This window comes from Sciurus carolinensis, chromosome 8, assembly GCF_902686445.1.
Source record: "Sciurus carolinensis chromosome 8, mSciCar1.2, whole genome shotgun sequence".
Taxonomy (NCBI): domain Eukaryota; kingdom Metazoa; phylum Chordata; class Mammalia; order Rodentia; family Sciuridae; genus Sciurus; species Sciurus carolinensis.
Window position 1 is genome coordinate 137,964,179 of NC_062220.1, and position 19,010 is coordinate 137,983,188.

The 19,010-nt window shown below is 53.1% G+C and overlaps 1 long non-coding RNA gene across 2 annotated transcripts; it reads left to right on the forward strand.

Annotated features, from left to right (window-relative positions):
• The first annotated feature begins 843 nt into the window (after positions 1-843).
• Positions 844-18,601, forward strand: LOC124991974 (uncharacterized). 2 transcript variants are annotated; one of them, XR_007110005.1, is made up of 4 exons: positions 844-1,458; positions 4,169-4,326; positions 14,611-14,916; positions 18,542-18,601. It is a non-coding gene; the product is annotated as an uncharacterized LOC124991974 (long non-coding RNA). The 2 variants fall into 2 exon arrangements; XR_007110004.1 differs by lacking the exon at positions 18,542-18,601 and having other exon boundaries at positions 14,611-15,247.
• Positions 18,602-19,010: the final 409 nt, after the last annotated feature.

The following is a 19,010-nucleotide window of genomic DNA, read 5'->3' on the forward strand; positions in this document are numbered from 1 at the left end:
ACACTCTGTTGACTGGTCACGCCTCACCCGACTAAGGTTCAAACTATCGAGGCCAGGGAGCCCCGGGCCCAGGGCTGTCGCAGCCTCTCCGAAGCTCCCTCTGCTCAGGCTCAGCTTCCCGCGGGAGGTCATGCCGCTTCCAGCTTTCCAGCGGGTTCAGAGAACTGGGATCTGATGTTCGCCTCCCGTGGAGGCCGTCTTCTCCGCTCCTCACGGCCAGGGCCTCTCTGGGCCTGTGCCCTCCTGCCAGGCGCACCGCGGGGAGAGGGCGCGAGAGGCGAGGCCTGGTCTCCACGCGCCCTCAGCCTTCATTGATTTTCGTTTCATAAGTGGAAGGAGATGAAACAGACACAACCAGCCTCGCTCTTGGTGCAGAGCTCTGATGACAGATTTGATGAGAAAGCTGTTCAAACTGTGCGCCCTGATGAATTTTGTGGCCCATCTGCCCACGTCCATCAGGCGGGCAGCCTCCCGTGACGGGGGTAATTGCAGGGGGCTAGATTGCAAACAGCCCTGGGTCCCGCAGGAGCCAGGGAAGCTGTCCTCCCAGTCTCTTGGCCCGCGCATTTGGACTTGGTTGACAGCCTCGAATTTGCTGGTAAGCTGGGAGGTAGATGGGGTCCCTTTTGTCCTTTTTTTTTTTTTTTACATTGGGTGAGTAGAAGTTGGGTCTGTGACTTGCCCAGGGACCTCCCTCAAGTGGAGGATCAGCTTCTGGCCCCTGTGACCTCCACCAGTAGCCTTCACCCTTGAGTGAGGCATGGGGAGTGGTCAGGAGACCCAGGACGGGGCCAGGGAAGGGACTGGGGCTGCTCTGGGCTCGTCCCACTTGGCTCTTCTTCCTTCCCCGGGTGTCTCTCTGCCATCTGTCACCAGGGAGAGCGGCGCCTCACTTGCCTATCAATCTGAGGCTCAGGAGCTTCTGAACCAACAGGAGAGGAGGAGAAGCAGGCCAGAGGCAGAAAGGACTGCAGACCCCGGGGTGTCCCCAGTCAAGGTTTCTGGAACCTTCTGCTGCGGCGGTGAGTGGACTCGAGGTTTTCTTCCTCTTCTGAACAGGCTGTGTGCGTGCCTGGAGGGACCGGGCAGAACTTGGTGATCTGAAGCCAGGGCGCGGGCCTGACTGAGAAGCGTAGGACACACAGTGCCTCCGCGCCCTGTGGGGAGCGGCGGGAAGCAGAGTCCTCTGAGAGCCCAGATTACACACGCGCACAGCCACAGAGGGCACGGGTCACAGCGCAACTGCAAGCAGAGGACTTTTACCCCAGCTGGCTGCCCACCGGGGGAATCCGTCCTTCCAGACACGCCTGCATCCGTCCAGGAAAGGAACAGCTCCTGGGACAGAGCTGCCACTACCAGCCACAAGGCCAGGAGGAGCTGGAAGGGCCAGCAGCACTTGATGACCCAGTTTGGAAAGGAAAACGCAAACCGTCCCTAGGGAACCTCCATCGGCTGCAGGTAAGAGGGGCAGAGCGTCGGGAAGCGAGGCAGGAGGACACGAGGACCCTCCATAGGGGAACTTGGTGCCTCTGCACTGGTCGGGTCACAAGCCCAGAAAGTTCAAGCATGAGTCTGGCTCCTCGGGGACTGTCCGCCGGGGTTTCGAGCTTCACATGTGTGGAGTGTGGACAGCCCTGCTGGGTTCAGCCATCGAGGGCCCCCCGATTACCTCTCCTGTCCCCTCCCTCCACCCTCGGGTCCTCACAATTACGTTTAGGACTTCTCAGGATTTTTCTTTCAAAAGGGGAGGAAGGAGACGAAGTGGAGGTGGGCGACAGGCGTAGGAAGGCAGCAACTGCTGTGTCCAGCTGCGAGAAGCCCCAGCCAGAGCAGCGGGCAGCTGTCAGGCACCAGAAGTGGGAAGTGTGGCTCCTCCCAGGGGCTCCGAGGAGCTCAGCCTGTGACACCTGCGTTTTAGTCCAGTGAGACTCGCGTTGGGCTGCTGACACACTGACCTGTGATGATGGCCAATTTAGGTTGCCTTACGTCTGAGTTTAAGGTCACTTGGTACAGCAGCAAAAGGAACCAATGCCAGGGACAGTGATAGAACCTATCCCCTGGGGCACCTGAGCAACTGTTATATCATGGACGGGGCTTAGGGCAGCGCGTGGTTGCTCAGTGTAACTGTGACGAGGAGGATGAGGAGGACCAGGAGGACGACCATGATGGTGATTGTGGTGATGGTGGTGGTGATGGTGGTGATGACAATGGTGATGGTGGTGATGGTGGTGGTGGTGATGGTGGTGGTGATGGTGGTAGTGTGATGGGCTGACAGATCTGGCTCCATGAGAATGTTCTAGGCCAGACTCTAAGGGAAATGACTAAACAGACTCCATTTTACTCTGAGACTCCATGTTATGTAGGAAATAAGTTTCTCCCATGGGAACACCCCGCCTCTGTGCCCATCCTCAGTTACTTGGTGTGACATGTTTAATAATATACAATGGCAACTCCTATGTAGTAACCAATGTACCATGCAAACGGTAATTGTGTGGATGTTAGCAACCATTCTTTAGTTTGTACCTAGGTAAGGGTCCATTTGACCCACTTCCCCCTCTGTCGATGATCTCATGATGTTAGTTTGTAACTTTAAATCATAGCAACAGACACTTATGATTGATGTGATTTTTGGTATAAAAACCCCTACAACCCTATGGTCAGGGCTGTTCTCCCAATAGCCATTTTGGGAGCATTGTGTGAGACAGTCAGCCGGCCAGCTTAATAAAGACTCTCAAATTTGGACTTCTCAGTGGTGATCAGTCTGTTCTTAAGTTGTGCCCCATAACAGTAGTGGTAATGGTGGTGATGGTGATGGTGGTGATGATGGTGATGGTGGTGATGGTGATGGTGATGGTGATGATGGTGATGATGGTGGTGATGATGGTGGTGATGGTGGTGATGATGGTGTTGATGGTGGTGATGATGGTGATGGTGGTGATGGTGATGGTGATGGTGATGATGATGATGATGGTGGTGATGATGGTGATAGTGATGGTGATTGTGATGGTGGTGGATGGTGATTTGATGGTGATGTGAGTGATGGTGATAGTGGTGATGGTAGTGGTGATGGTGGTGGTGGTGGTGATGGTGGTGGTGATGATGGTGATGGTGGTGACGGTGATGGTGATGATGGTGGTGATGGTGGTGGTGATGGTGGTGATGGTGATGGTGATGGTGGTGATGATGGTGGTGATGGTGGTGATGGTGGTGATGATGGTGGTGATGATGGTGATAGTGATGGTGATTGTGATGATGGTGGATGGTGATGGTGATGGTGGTGATGGTGACGGTGATGATGGTGATGGTGATGGTCATGGTGGTGATGATGGTGATGATGATGGTGATGATGGTGATGATGGTGGTGATGATGGTGATAGTGATGGTGATTGTGATGGTGATTGTGATGGTGGTGGATGGTGATGGTGATGGTGATGGATGGTGATGGTGATGGTGGTGATGGTGATGGTGATGGTGGTGATGATGGTGGTGATGGTGGTGGTGATGGTGATGGTGATGGTGGTGGTGATGGTGATGGTGATGGTGGTGATGATGGTGGTGATGGTGGTGATGGTGGTGATGATGGTGATGATGGTGATGGTGGTGGTGGTGATGGTGGTGATGGTGGTGATGGTGGTGATGGCGGTGATGATGATGGTGATGATGGTTATGGTGGTGGTGGTGATGGTGGTGATGGTGGTGATGGTGATGGTGGTGATGGTGGTGATGGTGATGGTGATGATGGTGGTGATGGTGGTGATGATGGTGATGGTGATGATGGTGGTGATGATCGTGATAGTGATGGTGATGGTGATGGTGGTGGATGGTGATGGTGACAGTGATGGCGGAGATAGTGTTCTTCTTCTTTGCTGGGATGGAACCCAGGCCCTCACACTTGCTCGGCGAGTGCTCTACCGCTGAGCTCACCCAGCCTTCACATTCTATTTCAATTAGTTGGTGCTGTTCTAGACCAAACTGTGCCACTAAACTGGGGTGTGATCTTGGGCAAGTCCTTAGTCCCTGGCTTCTGTAAAGCCAGGTGCTCTCCAGGGTCTCCTGAGTTTTGGTGACTGGAAGGCCTCTGGGGAGCATTGACAGGGCTGCCTCAGCAGAAAGGGGCGGGAGGCTTGGGGAAGGCGCGGGCTGAGCATCTTTATTCATGCTCGTGCAGACGCGTCGGCCATTTGTAATCCGAGGAGAGGGACTCATGCAGAGGGAGAGAGTAAATGGCCGAGAGCGGTGAGCTGACAGGAGACTCAGTGAAAGCGGCAAGAAGATTTAAGACGGAGGCAGGAGTTAACCTTGGAAGGGCCAGGAGACCGTGACCAGGTGAGAAATACATCACACAATCAGCACACTCATCAAAACTGTCCCTGAAAGCACTCGATCTGTGTGCTCAGGGGAGGATGCAGCCTCAGAAAGCGGGACAGGGAGACGGGTTTGCTCTAGGAAGGAACAGGGAGGGCGGCTGGAGGATCAGGCAGCCAGCAGGAGGCGTCAGAGGGAAGGACCTGGGACAGCTGGGCAGTGCACAGTCAAGCAGTCCACCTAGGAAGGACCTGGAGGCCAAGGTGACGTTGACTGCAGCCCATAGGCCAGGAGAACGGAAGGTCAGGGACGGAAAGAGTCTGCTTGTTCCCTGACCCTCTCCAGCCTCGTCTTCCAGTTTGGGGCAGGAAAGTCAGGCCAGATGCGTGCGTGAGCCCCCTGCTGAGGGGGACGCTGGGTGTCAACCAAGGGTGGGTATTTCATTTCCGCACCTCCTGCACTTGCCATGTGGCCTTGGGAAAGTCACCTGGCTTCTCTGGGCTTCAGTTTCCTCAGGGAGGGTTTGGGGCTGAATTGGGTCCCTCCTTCCTCAACTTCACACGTGTTGCAGGAAGAGTCCCTCAGCTGTGGCTGTCCTGGGAGACAAGGTCTTCGCAGAGTGCAGCTAGCACGAGGTTGTTGCCGGGTCCCTATCCACTGTGTCTGGGCCTTAGGAGGAGCACGGACAGGCACACGCAGGCGGCCACGGGAAGACAGGGAGAAGGCAGCTCCACCAGCCCAGGAGAGGCTCGGGAGGGAGCTGGAACTCGGACTCCAACATAGTTGGAGACACAGCTGCTGAGGGTGCAGCCCCGGCCTGGGGAACTGCCCAGGGCAGCCGGAGCAGACCGAGACAGGGCCTCTGCGGGCGGGAGGAAAGGAGAGTCATGGGAGGCCACCAGCACACGGCCAGGTGGCACGTGGCTACTCCACGGCAGCATTTGGGTTGTGAGCGAGAGAGGGGCACCCCGTTCCTCCCGGGTCCCCTCTGAGCACAGCGTCTGTCCCCTTCGCGGCACCGAGGGTCCCCTGATGCGGACACGCGGTGTGCCAGGTGTCGCCGCTGGGCGGATCCTGTGCACACGGCAGCCTTGGAAACATGTAGTTTCGCCTGCATGTTCAGGAGCCCCTGCTCACCTGTGCTTCTGGCACCCAGAGGGACGTGTGTGCCAGCGACGGTCACACCGTGCAGGGGAGGTCACACTGCTGCCCCCGCAGTGCACTACAGGGACCCCGGGGTGGAGGTGGCCATCCCACCCTGCTGAAGACCTTGGCTGGCTGCCGAGGCGCCCAGCGCCTCTTGCCCGGCTGTACCCGTCTCTCCTGTGGGTTGACTCCCGCAGGCTGTGGTGCTAAGGCGAGCGCAGGGGATCCTGGGAGGGGCCACGCCAGCGTCCCTTCCTGCCCCTCCAGGGAGGGGGCCTGTTCCCTCCATCCCGGGTCCTTCGCGGATCACAGACTCCAGTGCCAGGGCTGAGAGGCCCCCAGAGGCCCAGCCCCAGCCGGCGCATTCTGGCCTGGGTCCTGGTCTGGCCTCTCTCCAGGGGCCTCGTACCGTCTCAGCCTCAGACAGAGGCGCAGCAGAGTCACCCCCGTGACCACCTGCTTTGCCTGTTACCTGCTGTTTTTGGCCCGCTGCGAAAGGACCCGCTCCCTGGGAGGAGGGGCCCAGGTAGGCTTAGGGGACAAATGGTGGACTTCCGGCCTGGCAGGAATGGCTGCCATTCTCCCCTCTCCATGCCATCCCCTCCCTGACTCCTCGGCCAGGGTCCGTGGCAGTTAGTGACAGCTCATGATAGTTCTCCTGCTCAGTCTCTGCCTCCTTCTGTGTCCAGGAAAGACTTCAGGGAGGAGAAACCCCACCCCTGTTTCCTCTTGTGCCTCAAAACTGAAACCCCATTATCCTCGGGCCTCCAAAGGGAGGTCAATCTTGTGTTCCTCTCTTCGGCTTCTGGCCTGTGACTTGAAACACAGAACTTGGCATTTTGTGGGCCGAACCCGGGCGGCTTCTGTGCCTCCTTCATCCTCCCCCACCCGCCGCCCGGTGTTTGAAGTCACTCTTGAGAAGTTCACCGTCCTGCTAGCCTTGAGTTCCGCCAGGCAGGGTTTCACTGTGGGGCACACGGCCCTTCCCGCCCTGCCGGCTCCCACCGCTCTCCTCTCCCTCCCTGGTGTGGCTCCGCCTGTGTGGGGACAGCGAGGCCAGCGAGTTTAAAGAAACAATGTCTTCCTTGGAGCCAGGCTTGTAAAACGAGGATGCTTGACATCGGGCCCAGAAGCTTCTCTTCCAAGTGCACCCCGGTGCCCCCGAGTGGAAAATTCCAGCTCTCCAAACAGGAGCCTGTGGCTGCTTTCCACCTGAAAGGTGCTGTGTTTGAGTTATTTAAAGGACACGTTTTATTTTGCAAAGACCGGAGGTTCTCCTGGAGGTTTAGTCTGTCCCATGTGGGGACTGTGTTTTAGCTGGATGCTGAAAACACACAGCGAGTCTAACAGTGGCCCTCGTGTTGGTGACCTTGGCTGGCTGTGGAGGCCGCCACCCACCCCGTCTCAGCGAATCCTACCTCTGTGAGAAACTGGGGCACAGAAAGGCCAGCGCCTGTCACAGGACAGACGCCCCAGGCTTCCGCTGCAGGGCACTGCTTGTCCTGGGCTGGCTCAGGCTACGGGGCGTGGCCGGGGAGAGGGAAGACGTCTCAGAGGCCTGCCGCAGTCTGGCCCCAGTGCCTCCCCGGTGCCTGCCCCCTGTCCTCCGCTGGTCCTTCCATCCTGCAGATTTAACCGGGCATCAATAGCCAGACGTGCCCCTTGGCCCCTCCAGCGTCCACTTTAGTCAGGCCTCACGGTGGCAGGCTCTGCAGGTGTCAGGGTGGGCTGTCCACTCTGGGTGTTGGCCGTGTGGCCTGCTGACGGGCAAACCCAGCGTCGCTGGCCTCTCAGGAGGAAGAGGGCGCTCGCTCCTCGCCAGCCTGCAGCGGCTTCCTTAGGGAGAGGCGCCTGGCGCTCCCCTGGCCGCCCCAGCAGGGAGTGGCTCCCGCCTTCCCTGAGAGCTCAGCGTCCGCTCCAGCGGCTCTGCGTCACTGCTTGCTCCCCATCAGACCAGGGCCGTGCCCTCCGGTCACCCTGAACTTGACTCAGTTTGTCCTTGCGAATGAGACCTAAAGAAGTGACCCGCCTCTTGACTCCGGCTTTGTGCCTCGTCCCTTCCCTCCTCCCACAGGGTCGCAGATGTGCCCCCTGGGATGGCTGGCTGTGAGCCGACCTGGAACATCAGCCGGGCAGCTCCTCCGCCGGCCCCGTGGCTCAGTGTCCCCGGCAGAGCCTCCAGGAGGAGCATGGGGTCCGTGCCAACCCCTCTTGGCCACGCGGCATTGCCTTTGTCCTAAATACCTCTGGGTGACAGGAGAGGATGCCTCCAGGGAGTCCCCATGGCGCACACGATGGCCTTCCGTGGGGTTCGTGTGTTACTGGGGCGAGGCCTGCTGGCCCTGAGCCTCAGGGATCGGGGTCACAGCCGCTCCTCACCCTGGCTGTAGAGAATCGGGAGCGGGGAGCTGCCCTGAGGGCCTCCATGTCTGCTGGCTTCTGCTCAGAATGGATTATCCCAGAGCCACTTGGACCGAGTCCACAGCCCCACAAGCCCTGGGCTGGGACCTCCAGGCCCCGGCGCAGGGTCTCCCCAGGGATGGCGCCCACGACAGTGCCCCACTCTCCTAATTCAGAGCTGGGAGCCTCTGGGAAGTTCAGCATGGGTCCCAAACATGTCACATTTTCCCGCAATGCCAGAGTTGCCCCTGCGCCCAGGCTTCAGCTCTGCCTAAATCTCCAGTGACCCGAGATTGGTGGCGTCCACTGAGCAGGTGGGGAGCTCCGGCCATTTTGCATGGAAAGTGTCAGCTGACTGTACTGACCACTGACACACTGATGGCCCTCATGAGGCAGAAGGACCCTGGGGACCTGTCCAGGGCTGCGGCTGGCAGCAGGGGCGTGACTGGGCCAGCTGGGGAGCAGCAGTGCTGGCCGCCCCACCTCCCCGGTGCCTCCAGCCAGAGCTCAGAGCGGGGGCTCGGAGGAGACCCACAGCAGCCCAGCGTCCCTAAATCTCGGGGTCGGGAGGACTGTGTATGCTTCCAGACAATGAGAAATTCACAAAGCAACTCAGATGGACCAGGGAGTTTTATGATTGATCTTGAACCAGGCGGCATTAATGAAATCATCATAAAAATCAAGGGGAGCACCTGCAGCGTGGGCCGTTGGCAGCTCCCCCAGGGAGACTCCGTGCCAGCTCGCCAGCCTGTGCCGTCGCCCATGGGCACGGGCGCAAAGAGGACCAACCACGGATGAACAGGCAGGGAGTGAGGGAGCAAGTCAGAGTGGGCGCGCATCTCAGCGCAATCTCCGGGCCAGCTCGCCAAGACAGAGAAGCCCCGCTCAGCTCAGCGCCATCCCCGCAGGCTTAGGGACTGTGGCCGTGTGTGTCGGAGCCGGAGCCATAGGACGACCCTAACGTGGATCTCACCACTGGTCTGGGGGGCAACTCGGAATTGGTTCTTGCTCAGCTTCCTCCCTGGCGGCCCGGCATTGTTCAGCAGCGGGTTCCACTTTCCCCAGTTGACACGCTCTCTGTCACACACCTCCTCCAGTTTCTTTCAAGCTGTATTCATTAATGTCACTTCATAAAGGCAGTTTAACAGCCCGGCACAGCGGCACACGCCTGCAGTTTGCAGGTATACTCAGGAGGCTGAGGCAGGAGGATCGTTTGAGCCCAGGAGTCCAGGACCAGCCGGGGCAAGGTAACAAGACTGCGACTCAAAAATAAGAAGACAAGAAAATAAATGTTTATTAAAAGGATTCTAATGCATAGAAAAACCAAGATCCCCACTCCCTTGTCCCTTCTGTAAATTAGCTACTCTCGTTAGGTCAAGTTTTCAGATGGCTTTTTGGAAGCGTCCTACAAACCTTCGGAAGATTCTGCGAAGGGTCTTGATTTGATTTACAGTGAACCAATGCGCTGATTTCCAAAGAGCAGGCATCTTTGCCAACTCTCCCCGAAGTCACATTGTGTCAGGGGCGCCTGCCCCCGAGTTAATCTGTACTGGGGTGTAGAAACGGGAAGGATGGGGAGGGGTGGGGCACCCTTTATTTTATTTTATTTCTATTCTTTTTTTTACAATGTAACTTAAAAATTTTTTTTAGATGTTAAAGGACCTTTATTTTATTCATGTGTTTACATGCGGTGCTGAGAATGGAACCCAGAGCCTCACGCGTGCCAGGCAAGCCCTCCACATCTGGAGGCCTGCCAAGTCTTTGGCGATAGAACCTGGGAATTTTGTGAAGCTCATGGACGAAGCCCCCAGAGTGGGCTCTGCCCAGGCCACGTTCATGCGCTAAACCAGTGCAGCCCAGGGTCCTGCACGGCAGAGCACCGGCCCCGGGCGAGAACTCCCGTCCTGACAGGGTCGCCTGCCCCAGGGCTCAGCCGTGACCCCCACCTGCCTGCCTCTGGGACTCCCAGGTGCCAAGTGCAGCATGGCCTTTGCAAAAAGCCGTCTACTCTGAGCTTAGTTTGGGGCAGGACCCCGGGAGCGCTGAGCGGGTCAGACAGTCCACACTGGACTCAGGTTGAGAGGAGACGTGGACCGGGTGCTCTGGGGCCAGGAGGGCTCGCTCGCCAGGCTGCGTCTGCCTGGGTGCTTTGCTAGTTCCCTGCAGAGCCTTCTGTCACCTCCCATCCTTTCTGCCTTCCTTTCCAAGTAAACGGGGCCCTTAAATGTGTGCCCAGAGGCAGGAGGAAGGCCCCAGGTCCCTCCCTGTTGGACACCTGCTTCCTGGGCTTCTGCTTGGCCCCCCTGGGTGGCATCATTAGCCTCCTGTAAAAGGTCCAAAGGACACAGGGTCACTGTGCCTCAGAGCAGGGCTGAGCATCCACCGTGTGCCGGTGGTGACTGTTGAGCCAGTCGCTCTCCAGAGAGGGCGAGAAAGAATGTGAGTGTCTGAGACGAACTTGACTCATGTAAAGTGCGAAGCACAGATTTTGCGAATGATGATAAAATCTGCAGGGTTCTTCCAGTCTGCAGAGCCGGTGGGTACTCACAGGTGGTGGGTTTTGCCAGGTGCTTGCCTCTGCCCGAACCCGAGGTCATAACTAACAAGCGTCACCCACACAAAAGTCGGTGGGTATTCTCATTGACGTTGATGAGAAAGACGAAAGCGGAGTCACCAAGCCCGTGTGGGAGCCTCCTCTGTCCATGCCACAGGGTGCCTCTGCTGCATGGGACGATGGTCTTGGAATTTTTGAAGAACGGCAGCTCTATTCTTGGGGTGCTGTTCACGACGTAAGCGCCGTGACACGCACGCGTGAGAGCTGTGATCTGCTTAGGTCTCGTCCTGTAACTGCCATGGTTTCAACCTCTTAAGTCTAGACGATCAGCAAGACCATAGAGCGAGCCGGGTGGTCACGCGTGAGTCTGCGTCCCCGCTGGTCAATCTCAGGCCGCTCACCTGACGCCCGGCGCAGCCTCCCACGGAAGCAGAATGCAGCAGGAAACGCCCTCGGGGTTTGGCGACAGCAAACTCTTGTGGAATAATGAGAGAGATGAGCTTTGAGTGATCGTGATCTTCGCTTTGACTGTGATTCATTTCCAGTTCACGCCAAGTTTCCATGAATGGCTTTGCTGAGGAACCAGTCGTGAAATTCCTGAAAATGTAACGATGGCTGTCAACAAGGAATGGGGAACAGGGACGGGGCAGAAACCGGGGCCCCGCAAGCTGCGCTCAGCAAGTGACCCAGGGAAAGGCTGAGAGCACGCGGAGTTGTCCCCGGTCACTCCCGCGAGCTGCCTGGGTCCAGAGGAGGATGAGACCAGCTGGGTGGAGAGCCTACCGTGTGCTGGGCGGCCATCAGAATCATTCTGATTCAAAGTATCTTTGTTATAAATACTTGCAAATACGATGCCTGTGAAGTGTTCTCATTATTCTCATGTTATAAACAGGGTCACCAGGGAGCAGATGTTGGAGCTGGGTTCCAAAAGGACGAAAGCAAGTCCAGGGCAAGGAGCCACCTCATTCCACATCCTGGCTGTGTGGACCGGGTGAGGCTGTGGCTTCCACATGCTGGCTGTGTGGACCGGTTGGGGTTGTACTGTCCACATGCTGGCTGTGTAGACCAGGTGGGGTTGTACTGTCCACATGCTGGCTGTGTAGACCAGGTGGGGTTGTGGCTTCCACATGCTGGCTGTGTAGACCAGGTGGGGTTGTGGCTTCCACATGCTGGCTGTGTAGACCGGTCGGGGTTGTACTGTCCACATGCTGGCTGTGTAGACCAGGTGGGGTTGTGGCTTCCACATGCTGGCTGTGTAGACCAGGTGGGGTTGTGGCTTCCACATGCTGGCTGTGTAGACCAGGTGGGGTTGTGGCTTCCACATGCTGGCTGTGTAGACCAGGTGGGGTTGTGGCTTCCACATGCTGGCTGTGTAGACCAGGTGGGGTTGTACTGTCCACATGCTGGCTGTATAGACCGGTCAAGGTTGTGCGTCTAGTTCTGGCCCCTGACTTCCCGAGGAGCGGGGGACCCCGTTGCCTGGCCAGCTCTCTAGCTGGTGAGACCGTCCTGGCTGCCTTGGGACACAGCTCCCGGCCTCACCCGGTTGCTGCAACCCCCAGGAGATGTCCGGAGTCCTTTCCTCTCCTCCCTGAGTCCACCCTTCCTTTGTCCATTTCGCTTCTCATGGCTTCAGCCAAGGCTGCGGCAGGGGCAGGAGGCCGTGAGTGGACACTCCCCTCCCGGCAGGGAAGCGGACACAGGGATCCTGCGACGCTCCTGGAAGCGAAGAGCGCGCCGACGATCTTCTGGGCGACCCACCGCGTGGGTCCAGGTCACGCCCTGTGTGTGGATGGGCACTCAAAGGTGAAGGGCCGCGCTCCTGGGGACTTGCCCTGTGCGGTGGCGCGTCTCATGAGTTCCTGCCAGTCCCGCTCAGCGGGCTGGGACTGTGCCCAACGCAACGTGCAGACAGGTGAAGTCCTCAGCTGCTGGACGGGACAGCTGCTGGACACGAATTCCTGTCCAGACGGCCAAAAGCAAGCCTCACTGAGGGCCCCTGGCTGCGGGGACTGTGCTGGGGCAGGTGGCCCGTGACACCAGCCCAGGAAAGTGTGCCTTTACCAGAGCGGGTCAGTGCCACAGCCTGCCTGGATGCAGGCCTGGGGCCAAGGAGTCAGAGACAGAGTCCAGAGAAGGAGGCAGTGGCTGCAGCTTGGACTTGGCCAGCGCCCTGCCAGCGCAGGTCGCGAGAGTGGAGTGCAAACGGGGGAACGTGGGAACTCGCTTTCAGGGCCCACCCCGCGGGCTCGGCTCCCTGCCTTTGATTGAGCCCTAGCTTGACGGGCGGCCATGGGACTCCTGGGCCCATTTCAGCCCCACAGGGATGGCAGGTCTGTCTAATCCCCACAGCATTCCAGAACTCTGGTCCAAGTAGCCCTTAAATCGCGCTCCCTGCCGCCCCCACCAGGCACCCAGAGCGCTCTCTTCGGTGGTTTTATTAAAAGGTATTTCACGGGGATTAAAAATGCAAAATATCTATGCAATGCCAAATTCCAGACATGCACAAACACAAAAGGACTTGGTTTTTAAAGGGTTTCTTATGACAGCCGCCACCGCCGTCACTACCATGTAAGTTCCGCTGGCGGAGAAGGTTGACTTCTGGTCACAAACCAGCTCTTTCCTCTTGATAATCCTGTCTGACTCTCCAGCTGTCTAGACAATGGAAAAATTAACGCCATGAAACATTATAGTTTAAAAACCTTTGGAGTCAAATACTTTTAAAAAAGCCTCAGAATCTGTGGTGGGAAATGTGAGACCAATTAGTTAATTATGCAAGGAATCTCTCTGGAGCACCAACCGCGAATAGTATTTTAATACCTGGAAAAAGGACTTTTCCATGTTATCCTTTTTGATCCCTTGGAATGTGTGACTCCGTTTCTGGGACCTTGCTCCAAGCTTGTAAAGACCACCAAAACGTGACCCTTCGGGGCTGTGCTGTGACCCTCACGTTCTCTTCTCTAAAAAACTAATTTCTTGCCAGAAAATACAACCCGGGCTCATTCCGAAGGGTCTGTTTGTGCCCTAGTTGAGAGAAAAGGAAATTATGCAGAGTTCTTTAAAGAAAACAACTCTTAAAACCCTTCATTGGCTTTCCATTGCCCTGGGACTGAAAACCCCCACAATTTTAACATGATCACTGAGACTGCACATGATTTGGTCACAATCTACCCAATTTCATTTCTTGCCAATTTCCACTGACCCTTCTGCCCTCTGTCCAAACTGGCTTTTTAAATGTCTTCCAGTTTAAGGTGACTCTCCCTCCTCTCCTCCCCCACTGTCCTTCCACCCACTCTGTCACCCAGCTAATCCCTGTTTACTCAAGGTCCTTCCTGAGGGAGAAGCCCTCCCTCTTCTCCCCACCCCTACACAGGTTATTTCTTTGTTATGCATCCTCATAGAACAATGCTCCTTCTCTCCAGTGTAGGGATAAACAAACCACAGCCCTGCGCCTAATCTGGCCCTCCACCTGTTTTTATAATTAAAGTTTTATTTGAACCCCACTTGTGTTCATTTCTTTCTGTATTGTCTAAGGCTGCTTTTTTCTTACAATGGGCAGAATTGATACTGTGTGACTCACTCAAGCTAAAATACTATCTGGCCCTTTATGGGAAATCTTGCTGACCTCTGGTTTGTAATCACACACTCATCCCTAGACTATTTACTCCTCTGTTCCCTCTTCTAGGCTCTGGGCTCCAAGTGAGCAGGAGCTAGGTCATGTTGAGCCTCTGACCTATGTTTCCAGGGCTCAGCCCTGAAAACTTACTCATAAGCACTGTGGAATGAATTTAAAAAAGAGGAAAAAAAAAAAAGAGAGAGAGAGCGAGAGGAAGAGAAAAAAAAGGAACGAAGGGTGGCTGTTCCTGTGATTATTTTTGATGCTAAAGATTCTGATCTTCTGAGTTAAATGGTTGTAATGTATAAAGCTGCTCCCCCGCCCATTCCGTTGCAGCCATTTTCCCCGCCTCCCAACCACTTGTCAATCTGTGAACATCCTGGCTAGCTATTGGTTCATCAGTCAGCTTGCAGTATCCTTCTCCGTTATTGGCCCCCTGTTGGCCCGGCGGAATTCAACCGCCATCTTTCCCTTCTTGTTTTTCTCTCCTACACACTTGCTTTTCCTCCTCCTGGCTTTCCACTCTCTCTAGTGCGCACCCTTTTTCTTTCCTTTCTCTTTTCCTCTCATTTTCTCTCTTACCCTGCAGGGAGAAACTCTGTTTGCTTAATAAACTCCCTTATGTGATTTCCCGTGTCCGGCGTGGATTTCTGGGAGCTATTATTGTTGAGCCGCAACTGAGACCGGGCGTCCAGAGCGCCAGTTCCGTTGGAGGGGCTGGAGCTACCGCGGGACCCGAACTGAGCTGCATTTTTCCTTACATTGGTGCCGTGACTTGGGATGGGTCCTTCCACTGTCGCGAGTGGAACCCCATCTAAGCCCCAGTGCCCCCGGACACGGCCCCACCTTCTATTCTGCCCGGACGCTCTGCTCTGCATTCATCACCGGACTTCAGGTTGGTGAGTCCTCTAGGCCGGTTCTCCTAGGCTGATTTATACCCTCGAGGCGGCTGAGGGGTGGGTACCCCCAGTCACAACTTTTATAATTATGGCAGGCCCCTTAGTCTGTCTTACCTGCGGGGTGGCTTCTTGATTTTATGGTGGAGATTCTCTCAGGGTTGAGGCTCATCTCGCGCTCGCACACTCGCACTTGAAAACCGTGATATCAGGTCCTCAACCCTTCTTGGCTTTTGCCCGGCACACACATTGGTGCTTGTGTGACGACACAATCAATGTGCTGCCCCTCATCTCCAGCCCAGTACCCTGGCCTCGGGATGCCCTGGCCACAGACTCGGCTGTATCAGTCCCCACCATGGAATCTGGGTCCTCCAATCTGGCAGATTCCACCCTGGGAACCCTCCACCCGACCCCCGGTACTTAAAGCCATCAAAATCCGTTTATGTAATGGCACACAGTGTCCATGAGCGAGCGGGCAGACGGAAAGGGATTCCTTATCTTCAAGTCTCTTCTTTCTTGCTTCTTGGCTCTTCCTGCAGGCTCAAGCGCCTCCAGACCCTGCTTCTCCATCTCCCCCTGCTTCCCCATGTAATATAAGCAGTCCCATTTCCCACAAGTAGTGGGAGATAATTGTTTGACAATTTTCTGTATCCAAACCTAACCAGGAAAAAGGGTTAAAAGGACCTAAGCATCAGGTTTCTGCTAGAACATTTTAGCCCCTTTCAGATTCAGATCTCAGTCAAGGCTTACATTGAAATGTAAATGGAGGAAGGCACAGTGGGAGACCAGTCTCAAGCCCAAAGAAAAAATTTTAAATTTCTCCTGGGCTACAACTCAGAATACTTTTCTCCCTTTCACCTTTTCTTTCCTTCTCATTTTCTCATGCTTTAATTAATAACCATTATCATTTTTCTTCTAGGACTTTTGTTTTTCTTAAATGCTATATTTTTGAGCTCACAATTTTGATCCTACATACCTAGGTTAATGATTTTTGATCAGCTCTTTTTATCCAACTCTAGAGTTATTTTTGAACATCCTTTACATTGCAATGGAGATAAATATTACAAGGCCTTTGTTTTGTGTTAAATATAAGCATGCATAAAAATTAAAATTTAAAAAATGGATCCAAATATTTTAAATTCACATGATTTAAAGAGGTTCAATTTAAATTGGGTAAACTAATAGAAGTAAAATGTCCTTAAAATTAACTCACAAGTCTCTAGGTGGTCAAACTAATGAAATGTTGATGTTTATAAAATGTCTAACATCAATTTTTCTAGGACTTTTCTTCAACAGGAAAGAGATGGCAAATACTGTTGGTACACTTGTCTGATATCTTGGTTTTTTTACAATAAGATGAGTGAATTAGAGTCGACATGTATGGAATTACTCAAATGTGTTTGTTAGAGACATCTAATTAATTTACAAAGTTATTCCACGGAGTAACATACTTAAAAACATTATTCTTTATATATTAAATGTGTTCATATTTTCCAGGTATACAAACCTTTAAAGCAGAAAATTTATCAAGCTGCTATTCTCCAAATTAAACTTGTCTGTAATGGTAAACCTATCATTTGACGTTCTATTATAGGACCTGTCATCAATAGGGTATGTGTAAAATTTGTTAAATGTATTTCTAAAAGTTATGGAGAGCCTGATTTGTTTAAAGGTTAAACATGAAAGCATTTTACCACTTTGCCACACAAAAGGAAACTTAAAAGCTCTCTCAGCCTTTCTTTAATTCATGTTTTAGATATAATGTTAAATTGTGTTAACTAATGTTCATATAGACTCAGGAGTCAATATATGTAAACTTCTTAAAATGACATTTAAGGAAGAGTGTAATGTGCAGTAGCAAAAATGGGACCACAGTGACTGAGACTGGGGTCTCTGATGACCTCATGGCTGTGGCATGCCTGGTGCCTGGGAGTGCTCCTGTGCAAGGGCACAAGATGCCTAACTGCTGTGGCAGTGCATTGATCTCAGGCACACAGCTCTTGGGCAGGAAGGAATTCTTTTGCTAGATAACCAGTGTTTCATCAGCTCCCTTCTCTGTTTCCTGCCCACCTTATAGTAACTTTGGAACCTAACATTACACATATATAAAGATTGCTGACATAACTCTTTAGATCCACATTTCCATCAGAGAACAGAGCTCCATCTGATCTCAGCTTAATCTTCAAAATCTGTGTTTATAACCCTTTATTTTCTAATACTCCTTTGCCCCTCATTGAACTTGAGAATTTGGTCATGCTGGTCATGGCAAAAGAGAAAAAATTAGGTTCAGGATTAGAACATTTTACCTAAGATTTGTGAAAAGCCCCACCTTACCTGAGATAAGGCTCTGCCTCACAACTCTGCTGCGTGTCAGAATGGCTCCAAAGTAAGTCAGACTTTAACTCATTTAAAGTTATGTTCAAAAGTTTGATGTTTGTTGTAAACAATACTGTGATCTCAAACGGGAACTCAGCCAAAATTCAAGATAGCTATTGCTCAAACAATGTTTTACTGTTGGTGATTCCATTTTTGTATTTTCCTTGTAAACTCTAATTGTTGCCTGATCAATATTTTACAGAAGTACTGCTTCAAGAGCAAACACTGTAAATTAACTTGGAATAGTAAGCCATCAGCTACAGGACAGATAATGTAAACCCCAATTAGATAAAAGGGGGTAAATAACTGTAAAGTTATAGACATTGAAGCTAAAGCCCAGTACTCTTACTTTACGACTGGTGAGACTGACTTGCTTGATGGTTAAGATCAAACTTAGAGATTGAGATTAAATTCAGAGGTCAAGAAAAGTTCATATTTGGGTCTTGCCCTCAAAGTCAACCTGAACCCAGGGAACAAGAGGACTTCTCTAAGGAGGTTTGCAACTCTGGGTAACACAACCTCCTGATCAAGGAAATCGATGAGGTCACTAGAGGAAAAGCCACTCAGTGAACCTGCTGCAGAGGAAGGTCAAGGAAAAAGTCACCTCATCGAGGAGACCCTGCCTAACCAATGGCACTAATGGAGCTAAGAAGCTGCTCTTAAGTTCTCTATGAGTGACCCCTGTGGGAACTCAGCTGACTCTTTAACATACAGGAACAGGTCACTTTGACCAACTTGATCTTAAACACCTAGCAAAACAGTTAAAACCAAAATATAGCCATTCTTGGGCATTTAAAAGAAATAATACTTAAATGTAACTTAAGATATACACTTGTGTTAGCCCACTAGAACAAAGACTAAAAGCTACAAAAGAGATTCTTAGGCAAATGTGCCTGATAACTGTCAAGAGAAACTGCCAGAGTCAGAAGTTTTAGTCAGTTTAAAGCCTACAGACACAGGTAGGCTTAATCTATGCTTGCTAGAAACAGAAGTATAGAGATCTCTACTAAATATTGTGTTTACATTCCCGATAACCTGGACAATGTTAAAGTTCCCAAATAAAGGCCTTGTCCCCTCCAGCCTTTGCTAGGCCTTGTTATGGGAACACCTTCTCAGTTCTTCCACCCCCTGGTGAGGAATTACTGACTTCTGTCATCTTTATGATAAGCATTGGTGTGTTCCAGATGCTGCAACATTTATTTTGTATCAATCTCATTTCAGTATCCATGTCTTTTTGTTCTCTCATAGAAGCACCCACCCCCAGATGCCTTTACAACCTGCTCTTCCCCAACCGGACTTCTACCTTGGACCCCTTGATTGACCCGATTTCTAAAAAGGGAACTCCAAACTGCTTGCTCCACGCTGCCCCTTTCCAGCTCAAAGAAGCCAGATCGGTCATCACCCCCTTTCCCTACAGCAGTGAAGGAGTTCCTAGAATTAGAGGGGTGAATGAAGCCAGAATTGGGGACAGGCAGTTAGTGTAGAAATAGGGGATCAGTCAAATCGAGGAAATGAAGTCCATGAAAACCATCTGCCTCTGGAAGTCTGGAAGGAGAATGGACTTTTTACATCTCACCTGCAAAACCAGCCCCAGTCACTTAGGCAGGAAGGAGAGAGAAGGTTTCAGAAAGAACAGGAGAGCAAAAGATTTTCTTATAAAAACAGAAACGGGGGAACGTAATGTATAAAGCTGCTCCCCCGCCCATTTCGTTGCAGC